Genomic DNA, 17903 nt, shown 5'->3' on the forward strand with positions numbered 1-17903 from the left:
AATTTACTAAAGTATACAGGACCGACGGTACCTACGTCGTAAGACGAAGACGAAAATAAGAACTCGCTACTACTAGTTCTACTTGTAACTAAAAAAAAAAAAAAACAGAAAAAAAAAACGTAAAGTGTCAACAGACGAGTGAGAGAGTTGTTCTCCGACTGGCTGGGCAAGTTCCGACTCCAGAGGGCTTGGACTGAAATCACAACAAACTTACGGTGTGGTCATCGTCGTCCACGTAGTTAGGCTTACTAATCAACTAACAATTCCGTTGCACCTTTAGTGTAGTAAATACGGTGTACTGGTCCGCGCCATTCTAGGCTGCTGGTTCTACATTTATCTCAAACGTAAGTAAACCATGTACTAACCAGGAGAAGGTCGTTGAATTTGTATATATGCATACTGTTTTATATAAAGCAATTAAACTTTTAATTCCGAATACTAATTTAGGATTAGGTTTGATTTTTACTCTTTTTATATTGGAAAATACACAATTAATAGCATTTCATACAGCGCCTAGGGTTTACCCATTATTTATTTTATTAATCTGTTTATCGTGTTTAGTTTTCGTAATATAGGGGGCCGAGCCAAACTTAATGAATTAGGAGCTGTCATTTATATCTAATACTAATAAAAGGGATAACTTAAGTTCGAGCAAGTGTCAAGCCCCCAAAGATCTGTTTCTTGCCAGTTTTAACGTATTATTCCTTCAATAGTTTGAGTCAGAAGGGAAGCATTGTTGATTTTGAAATTAACTAATTTGTGTTCCAATCCAAACTTCGAGCCATCTTTTCTTGCTACGATATTTTATATTATTAGCGATATTCCACATATTTAAAGTATATATATATATATTAATTTTGTTAGAAATCTAAGCGCACAGTACTCTTGTTTTTTTCTGTACTTATGAGTAGGTGTCTGGCTTTATAATAATAATAATTTAGTTCGACAATTTACAGTAGAAAACTGGATAAACGCTGATACTTTTCGAAGCTAATAATGGATTCCCTACAGTATGCGAAAAAAACAACAACCGTGTTATCACCATTGGTTTTGTTAGTTGACTTATGAAAAGTAATGGAATTCTTCATTTTGTATTTCGAAGCCAATATTTTATTAATCGAAATGTAAAGGTTGTTTGTTTCCTTGTGTTTAAGCGCAAAGCCACACAGCGAGCTAGCTATCTGCGCAGTGATCGGTTAAGAAATCCGATTTTTATCGTGTAAGCCCTAAGTTTACCGCTGAGCCACTGTTGGGGCTACTCTCGTGTTCCAAATAATAGTACAGGATGGAAAAAATGTTATGGTTATACAGGTTGAAATCATAGGATAAAATTTAATTTTGTGTTTTTCGTTAAAGATGACCGAAAATAAAATCGTGCAGACCCCAAATAAGCATTGTGCAGAGTAGAAAATTTCTCCAAAGTTAATACTCGTACAGGTATAACTATTTGAAACATGAGAGTAATTGTTAAAGTGGGATTGAGCGTCACATTATAACGCCCCCACGGCTGAAAGGGCGAGCATGTTTGGTGGAACGGGAATTCGAACCTGCGACCCTCAGATTGCGAGTCGAGCTCCCTAACCACTTGGCCATGCCGGGCCAAAATATTTTAGTTCTCCAATTATTTCAGTAGTATTCTTGCACAACCGGAAACGTGTTAATTTCATCAAATCTGTCCAATAATTTTTCACATATTTTGATTCAAAAGTGTAATATTCAAAATCTTAGAAAAAGAGGTTTCCAAGTTTGCATTATTGTTCTTATTGTAGCAAAATATGACACCTTTCTTGTTTATACTAGCGCATTTTTATAATTTCATTTTTTCCTATTACTTCTTTATTTTTATAATTAGATCCACATCATCTGTTCTAAACCCTTTTCATCTTAAATATCCGTCAATTTTTTGGTTACTCATTTTATCAATTTTACACGATACTCATTCTTTGTTTGTTTGTTTTTTGATACCCTAAAAAAGGCCCTCCGGGGGATCAGCTGTAAGTTTACGTACTTGCATTGCTAAAATCCGGAGTTGGATTTCTTACAGTGAATAGAGCGGATAGCCCATTGTGTAGCTTTATGACTAACTACATACAAGCAAACAAACAGATCAACCTTTGATGCCTCACAAGTCACTGTCTTAGAGGCCTTTCGTCAGTATCATAACTCGCCAGTTGAACAAAAAGCATCTTAGGTAGAGACACAAGATAGACCTGAAATGCTATTTTTTGCACGCCTCTGATATTAATTTTTTTAAACCTAAAAAACGGGTGCATCTCATGCACGTCCTGATATAATCGAAACATTCTAAACCCGTTTCTACGTAATTTCAGTACTTTTTTTAATCTATTTCTAAACGCACTCCATCACTTTAATAGTAATACTTCATCATCTTGTTTCTCTAATAAATCATATGAATTGACTTTTAAATATCGCTGTTATAACAAAACCACAACTACACCGTTTACTTTTTCTCCACTTTAGCTACAGTGCCTGAAACCAAACATTAACATAAAATATTTTCAGTGCTTCACTTGATACAGTTGCTGCTGTAATGCCGAGTACTCTCACATTTTTTGCAAACTTAACAATGCACATTATAAATTACTTAAAAAAATAACATTACTTAGAATGTGTAAGAGTAATGAATTTTCATTTTCGGAAATCAATAAAGGCTTAATTAAACAGATCTTACTTCCAAGTAACAATATCCATTTCGAAATCTTGATTGACATTTTTAATGTTTTCCACAATGGCGCTTCTAATTTAAAGAGGTTCTGAAAGTTAGTTAACGTTTTAAAAGCTGTCAAATGTGGACAAATATAATATTACAGAAGTGTTTATATTTCACAAATCCTGTCAAATAAGACTAATTGCATTCTGGGAAAACTTCGATTTTATAATAATCAGCAACAGATAATTTGTTCAGAACTTAAAATATCTTTTGTGACACAAAACCCTGTAAAATGACACAAAAACCCAGTAAAGTTGTTAACACTGGACGACAAATTAGAAAAATTGTACACATACAATAACGTTCACTTCTTCATGTAACAGCTCTTTAAAATAAGACCTAACATGGCCTGGTGGTTAGGGCGCTTGACTCGTATTCTGCGGGTCGCGGGTTCGAATCCTCGTCACCGAAGATGCTCGCCCTATCAGCTATGGGAGCGTAATAATGTGATGGTTAATCCTACTTTTTGTTGATAAAAGAGTAGCCCGAGATTTGGCAGTGCCTTCCCTCTAGTCTACCATTGCTAAATTAGGAACTGTTAGCGCAGATAATCCTCGAGTAACTTTCACAAAATTCAAAAGAAACTCTTTAAAATAATAAGTCCATACGTTCGGATTTTAAACCCATTTTTTAGTAGATAAATAGCATTTGCCCACCGATGGCTTAACGGTAAGCCTGACAGCTTGTAACGCAAAAATTCTTGGTTCCATCCCTACTCTTGGCGAAGCGCAGATAGCTTATTAAGGAGCTCTGCATTTAAACAAGCAGAGCTTAAATTATATTGTTTACAACTGTCCTTAGAGAGTATCCCAGACTTACTAATTAGTAATCTTATTAGTAATTAATTATTCTGCCTTTCTTTTTTTTTCTTCTTCTTCTAGTTCAAACGAGATGCATATGTTCGCAGGTAGCCCTCGTTTAGCTTTGCTCGAAATTCTGAAACGAACAATACATTTGGAAAGCTTTGCTTTATTTCGTATATAAACAGATCTTTTTCAATTTCAAATATGTAGGATTTATTTTCGTTTTTATTGGGACATATCGGTCAAGAAGTCAAAACTTCCTCTTTGGACATTTTATACGTTTTTTTTTTTCAGAGCATGGACAGTTGCAAGTGTTACCCTTAATTAAGATGCGAAACCAGTGAGGGCATATGACATGAAACAGCTCCCTAATATGATAAAATACGAGTTTAAACACGCGCTAACTGATGCTAAATGCACGCGTTCACGTGGTACTGTCATGTAAGATCATTTGTAAATAGAAGTTCAAACTCAATGATATCGTTAAATATTCATCTTTCACGTTTCGATTTTAGGTTTAATCTTTTTTCCGAGTTCATTTATTTCTTACCTTTATTATCCTTCTCTAAATTTCGAACAAGAAATATGCTGTCGTGGAGTGGTACATTTTTGTCAGTTATTTCGAGGTAGTGTTTTAGAAATGTTTACTGTTTTAATAGCTCTTACATCCCTGAGAAAATTACTGTGGTGTCTATCGGTTGTTACTTATGAAGGCTATACCAACGTATTTTACTCCTCTTATAAATATATCTTAAGAAATGCAAGTATTTTTAGTTTACAGTCAGTATATTAATTTAAAGACGCGTTAGAGAAACCAGCGCTGTTTCTGCATTAAGATAACATTTTCATTGTGTGTTTGTGTCCTGCGTGAACATCCTATAAAACTATCTATCTATCCATCTATTTAAAGGGAAGAATACAAGTTTATAACTACACTTTGAAGATAGATAGATCGTGTTTAAACACATGTTAAATGATAGTTAGCTGTGGTTTCTATATAGTCCGAGCCCGTAAGCAGCCTAGCTGCCATGTCATAACTAATTATTTTAATAGTGTTAAAGGAAAGCAGTACAACCACTCTCCTTGATTACATGGCACGTGCAGAGAGAGAGAGAAAGAAGAGTTCGAGCTTCAGAGCGCGTGCACTTCTGATGAGAGAACATATATGTGCCTGCATTTATGTTAGCATCTTTCCCTCGCCCTCTTAAGTGTGTATGCGTGTGCGCGCGTTTGTATAGATTTCGTTACGTTCTTGTGAACATGAATTTATGAACTTCCATGCAATGTACAGAAATCCATTAATGTTACTGTTGAATTACACTGGCTCATGTTTTACCCGTGTTGGGCTCAGCTCATGATGTGCTTGTGAATAAGCAGAAAGTATAAGCTGAATTTAATAAACCTTTAAACAACCGTCATGTTAGGACTGTTCGTTGTTTAAAAATCTGCGATAATAAAACTGTTCTTAGTTTCTGGAGAATACCTATAAGGTAAGCATTAAGTTAGGATTGAAAACCTCCTTCAAAACAGTAGCAAGTTTTCATGACGTATTATAAATTATATCTAAACATGAATGTCTCAGAATAATACCATAAAAAAGCCAGAAAAAAATCTGTTAGATAATTATAGTTTTAATGCTAGGAAGTATTCGTTCGTTGTTAAGCACAAATCTACACAATGGGATATCTGTGCTCTATCGCAATATCGAAATATTATTTTGCGTTATAAGCCCTTAGTCTTATCACTGAGTCACCGATGGACGCTTGGAAATGATTATTAAAAACAAAGAAGGCATTTTCATACTCAAAACGTGCAGTTCAATAAGGTTCTTTTGTTATAAACTGATTCGCTGCAGAGAGAGAAGGCCTAAATATATATCACTAAGGGACAGACGCTTTACACAAGTTGTTTACGTTTGGGTTAATTGAGAGGGTTGTTTGTCAGAACCCGTATCGTGGGTCACCTAATAAATAACCTAGGTTGGTTGTTTGGCGTTTTTTGGCGCAAAGAAACTAGGCTATCTGCGCCAATAAATAACCTAACGAAGTAGTGGAAGGAAATGTTTGTTTATCGACTGTTGATGTTATATGTTAATTAAATATATAAACGTATATTTGTTAGAGAGTGGCAGCGTGGTCTCATGAACGCGGTCGTTAGTGTAGATGTTGTTAGATTATCATTGGTTTGTTCGACGTGTGAGCTGGTAGAAGAGTATGTCACCATGAAAATAAATTTATACTTCAACACTATGCTGATTGGGTAAAAAAAAATGGGATTCGATACCCGTGGTGGGCAGAGCATAGATAGCCTATTGTGTAGCTTTGTGCTTAACTTCAAACAAATAAACCCACTAGCGAGCTGTATTTATATATTCACGCACAAAAACCTCTGACGTAATCATAAAAACTACGTGAATTGAGCTATTGGTTGCAATATATTTATCATCAAAAGTCAAAATGCTACTCGTTTTGGTTGTAGACCCGGGCTCTAAACGATGTGTTGTAAGTTATTGTACCCCCCCCCCCTTCTCTTTCCTTAGAGAGGGTATAATTTTCTAGTGATATTTTATTTGGATTTTGTGATGAATGGTCATTGAACTTGTAAAAACTGTTTTACTGCAGGCTTTTTCATAGTACTCTCAGAGTATGTATACTGTCAAATTACGACTAATATTCACGAATACTTAAGTAAACACAAGTGTTTTCACACAATTATAGATGACGTATGAGTAAAACTGTTATATACCAGAAACGATCAACGTGTTAGAGTTTACTATCTTGTTAGTGTTTGAAATTTCTAGAGACATTTTTGAATGGATTTAATTTATTCAGAGTATAAAAACTGCGTATTAAGATGAGCTGATCAAGTATTTACTTATAAATATAAGATGCTTCAGTCGTTTAGTTCCCCGATAGGTCAATGGTTTGTTTTTCTTTTTAATTTCGCGCAAAGCTACAGGAGGGCTATCTGCGCTAGCTGTCTCTAATTTAGCATCGATAGACAAGAGGAAAGGCAACTATTCAATACCATCCACCGCCAACTCTTGGGCTACTCTTTTACCAACAAATAGTGGGCTTGACCATCACGTTATAACGCCCCCACGGCTGAAAGGGCGAGCATGTTTGGTGGGACGGGGATTCGAACCCGCGACCCGCAGATTGCGAGTCGAGTTCCCTAACCACCTGGTTCTAGAAGCCGTTGAGAAAGAAACACATTTTTTTCTAATAGGAATATCAAGTTTCAACAAATTCTTCAGGTTTTAAATGTATTAAAATGCACATAATTCTGTTGGCTAACTTACAATAATGTTTTTCTAAACTTTATAAAATTCCATAATCTCAAGCCATATTGTTATCAATAATTAAATAAGTATAAATAAATATTCATTAAGAATAATGTTAAGCCTCAATTAAATTACACGTCTATATTAATTTCTGTAGAGCACAAAATGTCATTACATCATACTTCATTCGCTATATATTTTTTTTTTCAGCATGAATGACAATACTGATAAAACTAATAATATATTTGCAGTTATGACCGGCTTTTCAATACATATACGATACATTTTTACGTGAAATCCTGCTGGATTAACGAAGGTGATGTGATAAATTAACGGAATTCCAAAACTGGAATGCCTCGTGTTTTCTCTAACGTTTTAGGTTGTATCGAGTAAAACTAAAACATTTTTACTTATCTCACTTAGTTGACTGCAGACGTAATTAAACACACATTAAATGTACAATATTATCATGTAGATCTGTATTCACAAACTGTTATTATGCTAAAAGCGATTACTTATATATTGAACCGGAAAAAAAAGTTTCGAAGAAACATGCATGCAAAGGAAGTAAGGGGATTTAGCGTGTTTAATGAAAAAGAGGATTTAGTAAACCTATCAAGGAAGAGAATACAAAAGGTGACCTCGACCGATACTGAGGAGGTAGTTGACAAGTTTGAGTGGCTTTTGACACGCACACGATATCTACCCTCAGGGTTCAGCAAAACCCATCCTACTAATAGTAGCCCTTCGCATAGATTAACTGTGTAGGGCTGACTGTTCGTATTAAAACCAAATATACGATAAAGTAACCAATCATACGTGTCTTATTGGAGACATTGTACACGAACGGGATATGGATAAATATATGAACGGTAACTTCTGGTCAAAATTATGCTAATAGAAAAGCTAAAAAAAAAAGTTTATTTATTTGTTTTATCGCAAAGTTAAAGAATAGAGTATTTGCGCTTTGTCTACCACGTGAAATCGAACCTTGGATTTCAGCGTTGTACGTCTGTAAAGCTACTGCAGACATACTGGAGAGCAACTAAAAATAAAAAAAAACTTGAAAATTAATGAAGTTCATTTTATAAGTGGAAATGAGTGAGTGGAAATACATAAAATGTCAAAGACATCAACAACTAAAAAGCTAAAATGATTAGAATGCAACGATTAATCAGTAGACACCTTCGCTCTTAACTATATTTTCACCCCTAAATCTAACAATATTTCACGAGTTTCGGCCACATTGGAAAATTTAGTAGAAGATTCATAGAATTTTAGGGTATTGCATTAACTTCAGTCGTCTAAAAATTCACAATTCTTAACTTTTCCCGAAAAGTCCCAAAAAGTTTACAATAGCTGTAAAAAAAAAAAGCCTCAAAATAAAACTATTCGTTTCCGATTCTGATGTCGTTCTGATGTTTTCTTTGACCTGGTGTTAGTAGGTGGTAGTTTCATGGATGTGGATTAAGCAGGAAATCATTTAGTGAGATTTTGGTTTCATAATACAATTTCAGGGGTTAGTGAGATTTTGGTTTCATAATACAATTTCAGGGGTTAGTAAGATTTTGGTTTAATAATACAATTTCAGGGGTTAGTGAGATTTTGGTTTCATAATACAATTTCAGGGGTTAGTGAGATTTTGGTTTAATAATACAATTTCAGGGATTAGTGGGATTTTGGTTTAATAATACAATTTCAGGGGTTAGTGAGATTTTGGTTTCATAATACAATTTCAGGGGTTATTGAGATTTTGGTTTAATAATACAATTTCAGGGGTTAGTGAGATTTTGGTTTAATAATACAATTTCAGGGGTTAGTGAGATTTTGGTTTAATAATACAATTTCAGGTGTAAGGTTAAGATATCATCATCGGCATCTACATCTTCAAATAGATGATAACCACTCATTTGGTCTTATCAGGTAGAAAAGCTTTATGGTGTTGATGTAGTGAGTTCATTTCAATAATCTTGTTTATTACTAACAATAGCTTTATTCTACGAATTTCATTCACTATATAAATATTATCGTTTTTGATACAACAACAAATGTTTCTTTGTCCCATCGCAGCGACTCGAAAGTTTTCTTTAAACCTTTACTGTAGTAAACCTAGTCTATATCTGGTTACAGGATATCTGCACCTTTAAGAAAGCCAAGTTAGCATGTTCAGAAATATGAAGCCTGTAATTTATTATTACATCATGCATGAAAACACATGTTTAGCATATGTCTGTTGTTTAAATATAGCAATAACATTTTCCAAACTCTTAGTTACTCCAACAAACGAGCCCCCCAGTGACACGGCGGTATGTCTGCGGACTTACAACGCTAGAAACCCGGTTTCGATACCCGTGGTGGATAAAGCACAGATAGCCCATTGTGCAGCTTTGTGCTTAATTATAAAACAAACCAACAAACGATTAAGTTACAGAGTATAATTGTAACTATGTTTTAAACGTTTTTCAAAATTTGTAGAGCATATTGGAAGGATTTAGACAATAAAGTTAAAGAGAAAAAATAACGACCTTTTCTCTCGAGATGATTAAAAAAAACTTATTTTAGTCAATGTTTCGCTGTTGCAGTAGTAGGCTTGATGAAGCCGTAATGGCGAAACGTTGGCTGAAATAATAAAAAAATGTTGTTATTATCCGGAGAGTAAAGGTCGTTTCTTTTCTAACTCTATTGCCAAAATGTAAGTTTTTTAATATTTATCTCAAATTACAATCGTTACATTTCGTATGAAATATGTTGGCTAAGATACATACATAGGAGAGTAAAGAAAACATATTAATCTTTTTATTTTGCTTTTCCCGTTAAGGACTATCATTAAAAAGTAATTAGATCCCATATATTTGAATCACAACTAAGCTAAAATGTCAAATACTATTATTGCACTCAACCAGATTTTGTAGTTCTACTGGTTCGTCAATAAAAGGGTACTTTGAGAAGTATGGCACATATCTTACATTTCAGATTGTGTTACTAAAAAAAAAATCACATTGGAGACTTGATAGAGCAGCATTGCTGATTGGAGAACTTGTCGGTATAGCAAGAATGTGGGTTCCAGTTTTCTTTTGTTTGAAAAGTTTTATAATACAGAACTATGCCACAGTTTTCCTTACTGGTACAAATGTTTAAGAGGTGGACAGAAATTATAGTCTTACTAACACACAAAGTCTATCCAATAGATGTTAAGGGAGAGTATTTTCTACTGGTTTTTTTAAAGTAAAGAGTGCTTGAGAACCGTTATTTGCTACAAAATATAGAACTTTAATTTAATTTCGTATGAGACTTAAGGTTTAACAGACCTCTGAGTGATCTCATATCCGTAATTATCTGAAGTCATTATACCATTTCCACTCTTGAGTTTTTCAAGCTATATTTGTCTTTCCTACGTGTGGGTCAGCGTTAAGATTATTTAATTGAAACGCATAAATCCGGGTTTCGATTCTCCGTGGTGGATAGAGCATAGATAGCCTATTGTGTAGCTTCATGCTAAAACAAACAAAGAAACATGTGCGACGCGATTTGCTTTTGACCTAATTTTATTCAAAAACAATTCATGAAAGGCAAGGATACCACCTTGTGTTAAGTTTTATCTCATGTAGATGTAAGCACACTTGTATTCCTCTCTATATATTATAATTGTAAACGATCGGCCAGTTTATTTTGAATTCATTGTTTTCCTGCTATGTGTTGAAATCTCTTGAGAGTCAATGAGCAACAGTCTCACCAACAACTCCATTCCGAAGTCGAAGTGGTTAAATCGCTTTGAAAAGTTCATAACCAGATACCCTGTACTGTGTCATTTCTCGTTTTTTTTTGTTTTCCCACCTGTTTGTTTTTAAACGCAGTTAATTCTAATCAAGCAATGCATGTCTAAACACCGTTGCAACAAGTTCAGGCTGTGTAGCATACGAGTTGAAGAATAAATCTTACATATTTAATATGCTAACTGCGTCTCTGTTTATGCGTTTCTTGTGTTCATTATTTTGAAAATATGATTATGACTAGCCTCAGAATATCCTCACGTGTAAACGTGGCATAGTTGTAGCTGGAACATGATTCGCCTCAAGCTTTTTAACCTTCGCACAAGACCTGGGTAGTAAAATGTACTACAGATATACGCCTTCTCTTGTGTCCTTGGTTAGTGGCAGTAGTAGTACTTTAGTATTATTTAAAGGAACTATCTTTCCCAGTCGACAATGGAGAACTGGAGTAAAGAGGTTTTCGTTCAAAAGTACTACCTAACTGTCAAGGTGACCACAGAGAAATCTTCTCAATCTCTGCCCCGGGCTATCGTGGCTAGTAGTTGGTCTAATGATAGGCTTCAACAGAAACTTTAAAGAGCGAAGTATTCAGTTTGGAATGTCTGAGTGTGAGATTATAGGCTGTTTTTGCAAGTAAAGAATGAGAACCTCCACGCACAAAATAGCTCTTAACCTTTCGCAGTACTGTCTAAGCAAATAGCCTATATTCCTACACAATGCTTACAATGTTTACGAGCAGAATATTTTTCTGTGTTTAGTGTGAGATAGCGATACTTTACTAGGTAGTTATACCAATAATCAGCGTGTTGAAGATTGAGGGTCTGAATGACGAATGGAATGAATGGCTTGTTTCTGCAGCAGGCTTTTCTGTGGATGTAACCTTGACCACTCTTAATATTATAAAACAATTTCTTGCACGTTTGTTCTTTTCATAATAGAAGCATAAAAAAAACAACAGATAACTTAAAAAAAAGTTAATTTACAGGTGCGAAGTTCAATCATAATAAAAGTTCTGTTCAAGGTTCCTGCAATTAAATATTAACAATAAAACTGTGGACTGAACCTTACGAAGAAGGTAATTGTTTTTTATATGTAGCGACGTTGGCCTTGATGAAGCACATCGAGAGAAATTATCGTTAAGTATAATATATATATATATATTTAATATTTACCTCAGAAGTTTTTCTTTCATTTCAGTTTCATTAATATTTAGGCTTGGAGATCTACAACAAAGTAAGTTTTTATTTTATTTTGCGTAAATATGCACAATAAGCTACTTGCTATATGCCCATCCCTGGGATGGAACCCAGAATTTTATAAATAAAAGCTATTAAGCTTATTTACCGGACTCACGGGAGGGGGGAGCAACAGTTTACTTGTTTGTCTTAGAATTTTTAGCTGAACATAGCCGTCCCCAACGTTTAGGCTAGATGGAAGGCAGCTAGTCAACGGCACTCAACATGGAGTGAGATTTGACCGGTAATCTTAGAGTTTTTGCAGTTACGAGAAAGAATGAAAATAAAAATGTTATGCATTAACGGTATTCACTTATTAGTTATATTTTTTATCCAGCTGACTATAAAAGTCGGACTTCTTCACGTATGCACTATACATATTGAGCCATACCGGTACAGCAACATCAAGGAAAACTTTGTGGACGTATTTCCTAAACGAGGTGACCGATCCAGTTCAAACTTTGAATGCTAACGTAGTAGTCCAAAAACAAACCATTCATATTGAACTTTTCTATATATTGAAAAATAAAAATATGTTATAAAATAACCCGTATTTCGTTACTGCAATAGCTATTGTAAATAGTTCATTTTGTATAAAACTCACACCACAACAAAATGCTACAAGTCAAAGAGTGTAAATATAATGTTCAGAATTTTGGCTTGTTTCCCATAATAACCGAAATATACAGTAATAAAGTATCCAGCTATAATGTGGAACTTCTTCTCGATGAACAAAGAATAACGTTGTTTAAGTTTCTCGTTTTTTTTTCTGATTCACACCATCATCAAGTTTGATGACGAGGAACCCACTTTGAGACTAATAATGGCTGGAGACGGCTTGAATGGGGAATGAAGAAAAACTTTAATACAACAGCAAATGTACAACGTTTCGACAAGGTTTTAGTACCTGATGATGACAAAACCTTGTCGAAACGTTGTACAGTTGCTGTTGTATTAAAGTTTTTCTTCATTACCCATTCAAGCCGTCTCCAGCCATTATCATCAAGTTTAACTTCTGTTTTATACTAGGTTTAGAATAAGCGCTTAAGTCTGAATTAGAGAAGTATTTCATAATCAAAATATTTTATATTTCTAACTGCTTGATGTAGAATATAGTTTTAGTAGAAGCAAAATTCAAGATTATTATTACATTTAATGCATTAAATGTACCAAATTCAGACAGTAGAAATCTTGACCGCAACTCTACTGTGAAATGGGTCGCTTTAAACAAGAAGTTACGTAACTACTTTGCCATTTTGTCAAGCTTCTCGACTTGAATTATTCACCTCCTTATTTCCAATCCACTTCCCTTGTCCCACAACAATTTTCTTGGAGAATGGACTCTACTGAAAATCATCCCAGAAATGTTGCTCATTTTTAACCAATTTGCGCGTGTTTTCTGCTTTGTCAAGATAAAACAAAAACGGAGGAGCGCAGTCTCCTTAAAATAACCTGCAAAACTTTTAAGGTAAGACATTTAAAGTGCATTACAATCGCTTCAAAAAGAAAGTCCATCATGGACTGAGTGCCCACTTTCATTTGTTGACTTTCACCGGATCTGTCGGGCTTTCACCGAGAGCAGAGCTGGATAACAATTTGCCTCTCAAACCTACTCAATTTTATGTTCGGGATTTTAATTTACTGTTTTAGTAAAATCTGTTCTCAAAGTTTAGAAGTCCAACTACATATCGAACCTCTCAAAAACAAGACGCGTTTAAATTACTTAAGTTTCATTTTCAGGGCTTCCAGCGAAGAGTGTTTAGTTAACCTCTTCGTGTGCAATGGAATGAAACTAATGATTTTTTTTCTTTCGTATATTAATATTTAAGTACTATAACCAGTATTGTATTGAAGAAAATCAGGCATTTATGGTATTATGATGAAAGAACATGTTTAAATATATACCTATATGAAAAATTATAGGACATTGGATGGATAAAATTGACAAAACAACTGCATAATATTTGTAAGTATCGAAGTTCTTTGTTCATTCCAGACTTTATTTTCGTCCTTACTTTTGGTAAATAGTCGGCAAAAATTGGATCATTTAACTACTGGTTCTATATTTATAACAGGAAGAATTTTATGTTATAGTTAGTGACCCAAATTATGATCCCATACTCTCTGCAACAAAGATGAGTGAGCTATTTGCTATTAATTTTGTTGAAGAACTATCGTGAACACGAGCTCTTTTATACAGATAGCTTCAGTTGTTTCAACTTACAAAACGCGTCAAAATATTTACAATCTATGTGAAATATACAACTGTTTATAGATATTTCAGACAAGATATACATATATTTAAGGGTGTTTCCAATATCATAGGAACCTATTTAGATACTGGACGCCCTGCATTTTTTGGCTTTGAGCCGTTTTTACGATATTTAACATTTACTGTTGTGGTAATAAAATCAGTATTTTTTGTACTTACCTTATCTTTTTTTTATTCTTTTATTTGGAGCATCTTAAATAAAATTCCGTTTTTAGTACATGGGAAGATCACTGGTGTCTTAAGTATTTACATCTGTAGTAGGGCTACTTTTGGGTTTGACGTACGAGTTGGGATCTTTAATGACAACAGACTGTTTTTCACAATATGTCGAAAAACAGGAAAACTTCTGTTTATCGCATTAGGAAAAATTTTAAAAATTAATACGTCACAGTGTCCTCTAAAAGTGTATTAGTGTATGATGTTTTTACATGCTTTCTTTACGAATAGGAACATCATAAACAGAATATATTCAGGAATAAGTCTGTGGTCTAAAACCAAAGCTTTTTTTTCATTAGCACACGCTTGATTTTATGTTTTACAGTTGATATTTTATCAGTCGTTTCGCGTAAGTTCTGCTACTGTGCTTTATTCCTCCTGGTAACTCGTGGTCTGAAATCAACATATAATACATAGTCTTCGAAAGAGTGTTCGTGTTCAAATTTCATCTTTCTGCAAAAAAATCTCCAATATTTGTGTTAAAATGTCACTTTTTTTTTGTTCTAGCCTCTACGAGGGGCTAAACTGTTTTTTTTTCTGCTCTCACTGAAATTGTAACGTACTAATGATAGCTCCGTTAACTGGTCACTACGACACACACACACGTATGTTTACGTTTACCAATAATGTCTAATTAAAACCTGAAATCACGATTTCGCAAGAAATTCTTCAAATACTGTTTGGCACGTAAATTAACTAATAGTTTACTTGTTAATTGCTTTGTGAAACAATAAAAATACTTCAATTAGGTGAACAAAGTATGTTTTTAGATGATTATCACGCTTGAGGGGGGGGGAGTCTGATCATTGTCCACATCAGTGCTTTTCTATATATATGTTTTAGGAGTTAAAATGTTTTATTGTTTTTACAGTGTTATTTTTCAATATTATATTTTAAATCAACTGTGTATTAGCCACTTATAGCCACTTTTCGACTCACATATTGTATATGTATATGTTGTATATGTTTTCTGTTAAAATGTGTGGACGTATTGTAGTCTAATAATGTGACTGTTGTCGTTATTACTACGTTAACTATAAGACCAGATCACCGCCACATCCTAAGGCTTGATAGTCTACGATCTCATTTTTGCAAGACTTAGATCTTATATTATACTTGAGTTGAATGAGATTTACAGAACATATAACGTTTTTTTTTCGAATATTCGCGCGAAAGCTATACAAGGGCTCTATCTTCGCTAGCCGTCCCTAATTTTGAACTAATGGACTAGAGGGAAGAAAGCTAGTCAACAACGCCCTGAAAATGTGGAGCACGATTTTGCTAAAACGGGACACGAACTCTGGACTTTTAGATTCCCAGCCCGATATGCTAACCATTGGTGAACGCCAGAAAACAAGTTTTGTTTGTTTGTTTTTGAATTTCGCGCAAAGCTACACGAGGGCTATTTGCGCTAGCCGTCCCTAATTTAGCAGTGTAAGACTAGAGGGAAGGCAGCTAGTCATCACCACCCACCGCCAACTCTTGGGCTACTCTTTTACCAACGAATAGTGGGATTGACCGTCACATTATAACGCCCCCACGGCTGAAAGGGCGACCATGTTAGGTGTGACGGGGATCCCAGAAAACAATAAGAAAAACATAATAGTTACTTTCTGGGATCTTACTTGGTACTTTAAGACAATTTGTTATTGTCTATATATCGTTGTTAATAAATGTTTAATTCAGATTTTAAGAGTTCACAAAAACGAAAATCGAACAAAATACGCTTGTAAAAGCAAACGTTGGGGCGTAGGCCGGGGGACGAACGAATATTCTAATAATGTTTTAAAAAGACTAAAATGTCAACTGTCTTCTGATTTTCTTTTTAATAAACATTTGACTTTCATGTAAGCCACTTAAATTCTTTGTCCAGAAGAAAAAGTTCACAATTTGTGGACCCCCCTAAGAGCTAACAGACTGTAACTATGACACCTAGAATTGCATATATATGACACAAAAATTCATTTCAAGTGCTTGAAAGCGAAATGATACAAAATAAGTTCTACCAGACAAATTAAACTTTGTTTGAAGACTCATTACGTTTTATCTCTCTGATACCTTATGCTTTGAAAATATAGGGAATCCAGCTATAAGAAATAGGGGCGTAGCCAGCACTACAGAGTGGGGATTCTTTTTCCAAAAGAATATGAGCCCTTTTTTAGATACAAAGATTAAGTGACTTACATGAAACTCAGATATTTATTTTAAAAAATCAGAAGATAGTGAACCTTTCAGCCTTTCTCGAGTATTGGGGTGGTCCACTCTTCCCGGCTACGCCCTTGAGGAATACAATAATACAAAGCACGAGTGAAAGTCACTTAAGACGAAAATGGGCGCAGTCGCAGGAGGCCTAAATGTTAACTCAAGAACCATAGAATTACCGATGGAGTCAGGCCCTACCAGATGTTTGAACACATTTATCTAAACTATTTATATACCAAACTGTTTGTGGGTCCACGGCATTGTTGGTTACAGAATCCCTGATCAGACATATGTCACACAAAAGAACTTAAGACAAAAAAAAAATATATATATATATATATCAATATTAGTCCTACTGATTACTGTTGTTGTCCACTATGTACTTTACATAAATTATTTCGTCAATTTCTTACGGGTAGAAACATAAAATCAGTCAAAATGTGGACCACACCGGTATAAAAAAAAGTCGTTAATTTGAATATTAATCTATTTTTTAAACTAAAACTAATAATTTTGTGAATTAATATTCAACAGTTTTGTTTATCGTTTGCACATGTAATTAGCGAGATGTTGTCTGAACCTCATGAAATTAAATGTAAAGTATCCTAATTACTTTTCTATGCGTATTTGAATGTTTACGTCTATCTGAACTTGTGCAGATGATAACGAAATGTACGTCACAACTAGCCCTATTTTTTGGAGTTGCAAACCAATCATGTATCTTGAGATGTTGTTAAGATATAACTATTTTGTATTTGTATTGATGCTATTAAGCAGTAATATTTCCAAATTATTTTAATTAATGTCCTGTTAATTAATGTCTGGATTCAAAATTTAACGAATTGTGTAATCGATAGTTAATCAGGATCACCAAGCTGTTAAGAATACCTCCAAATAAATAAAACAAATGTAAAAAAAAAGGGATATTCCGATGATACAGAGGAAAAGTGATTTGAGATTAATTCGGTATATTAGACGACATTTCTCTCGGTAAAGTTGTCATTGTGACAGTAGTTTGTATTGACGACGTTATCGGCTTGAGCTTATGCGGCCTCGATCATTGGTGCGTAAACATGGGCAACGTTGTGTGATGATAACAAAGACATGTCATTAGGATGTGCAGATAATTAATACCGATAAAGACTTCGTCACAGATTATTTATTTGTTGTATGGCAAGTTTAATGTCTTTGTACTGCTCCCTTTTACATTAAATAAACGTGTAGTTTATAACAAATAAAGCTTTAACTTGTTTTCTCTTTGAAAAAAAAAGGCGTTAGAGAGGATCTAATTGAGGTGTTAAGGGAATTGATAGTGTTAATGCATAATTTTTTTCATGCTTAATGTTGAGACTAGGAGACACAAATATAAATTTTGGCATGGAAGAAACCAT

The 17903-nt window shown here is 34.3% G+C and overlaps 1 protein-coding gene across 1 annotated transcript in view; it reads left to right on the plus strand.

Moving 5' to 3' along the window:
• The first annotated feature begins 96 nt into the window (after positions 1-96).
• Positions 97-17903, plus strand: part of LOC106459734 (LIM domain transcription factor LMO4-like) — an 80271-nt gene continuing 62464 nt past the window's right edge. Inside the window, exon 1 of the mRNA XM_013919387.2 lies at positions 97-344. The gene's annotated coding sequence lies outside the window, so the exon portion shown is untranslated. The remainder of the gene's footprint in view (positions 345-17903) is intronic.

The sequence above is a fragment of the Limulus polyphemus genome, unplaced genomic scaffold (assembly GCF_000517525.1).
Source record: "Limulus polyphemus unplaced genomic scaffold, Limulus_polyphemus-2.1.2 Scaffold655, whole genome shotgun sequence".
NCBI classification, from domain to species: Eukaryota; Metazoa; Arthropoda; class Merostomata; order Xiphosura; family Limulidae; genus Limulus; species Limulus polyphemus.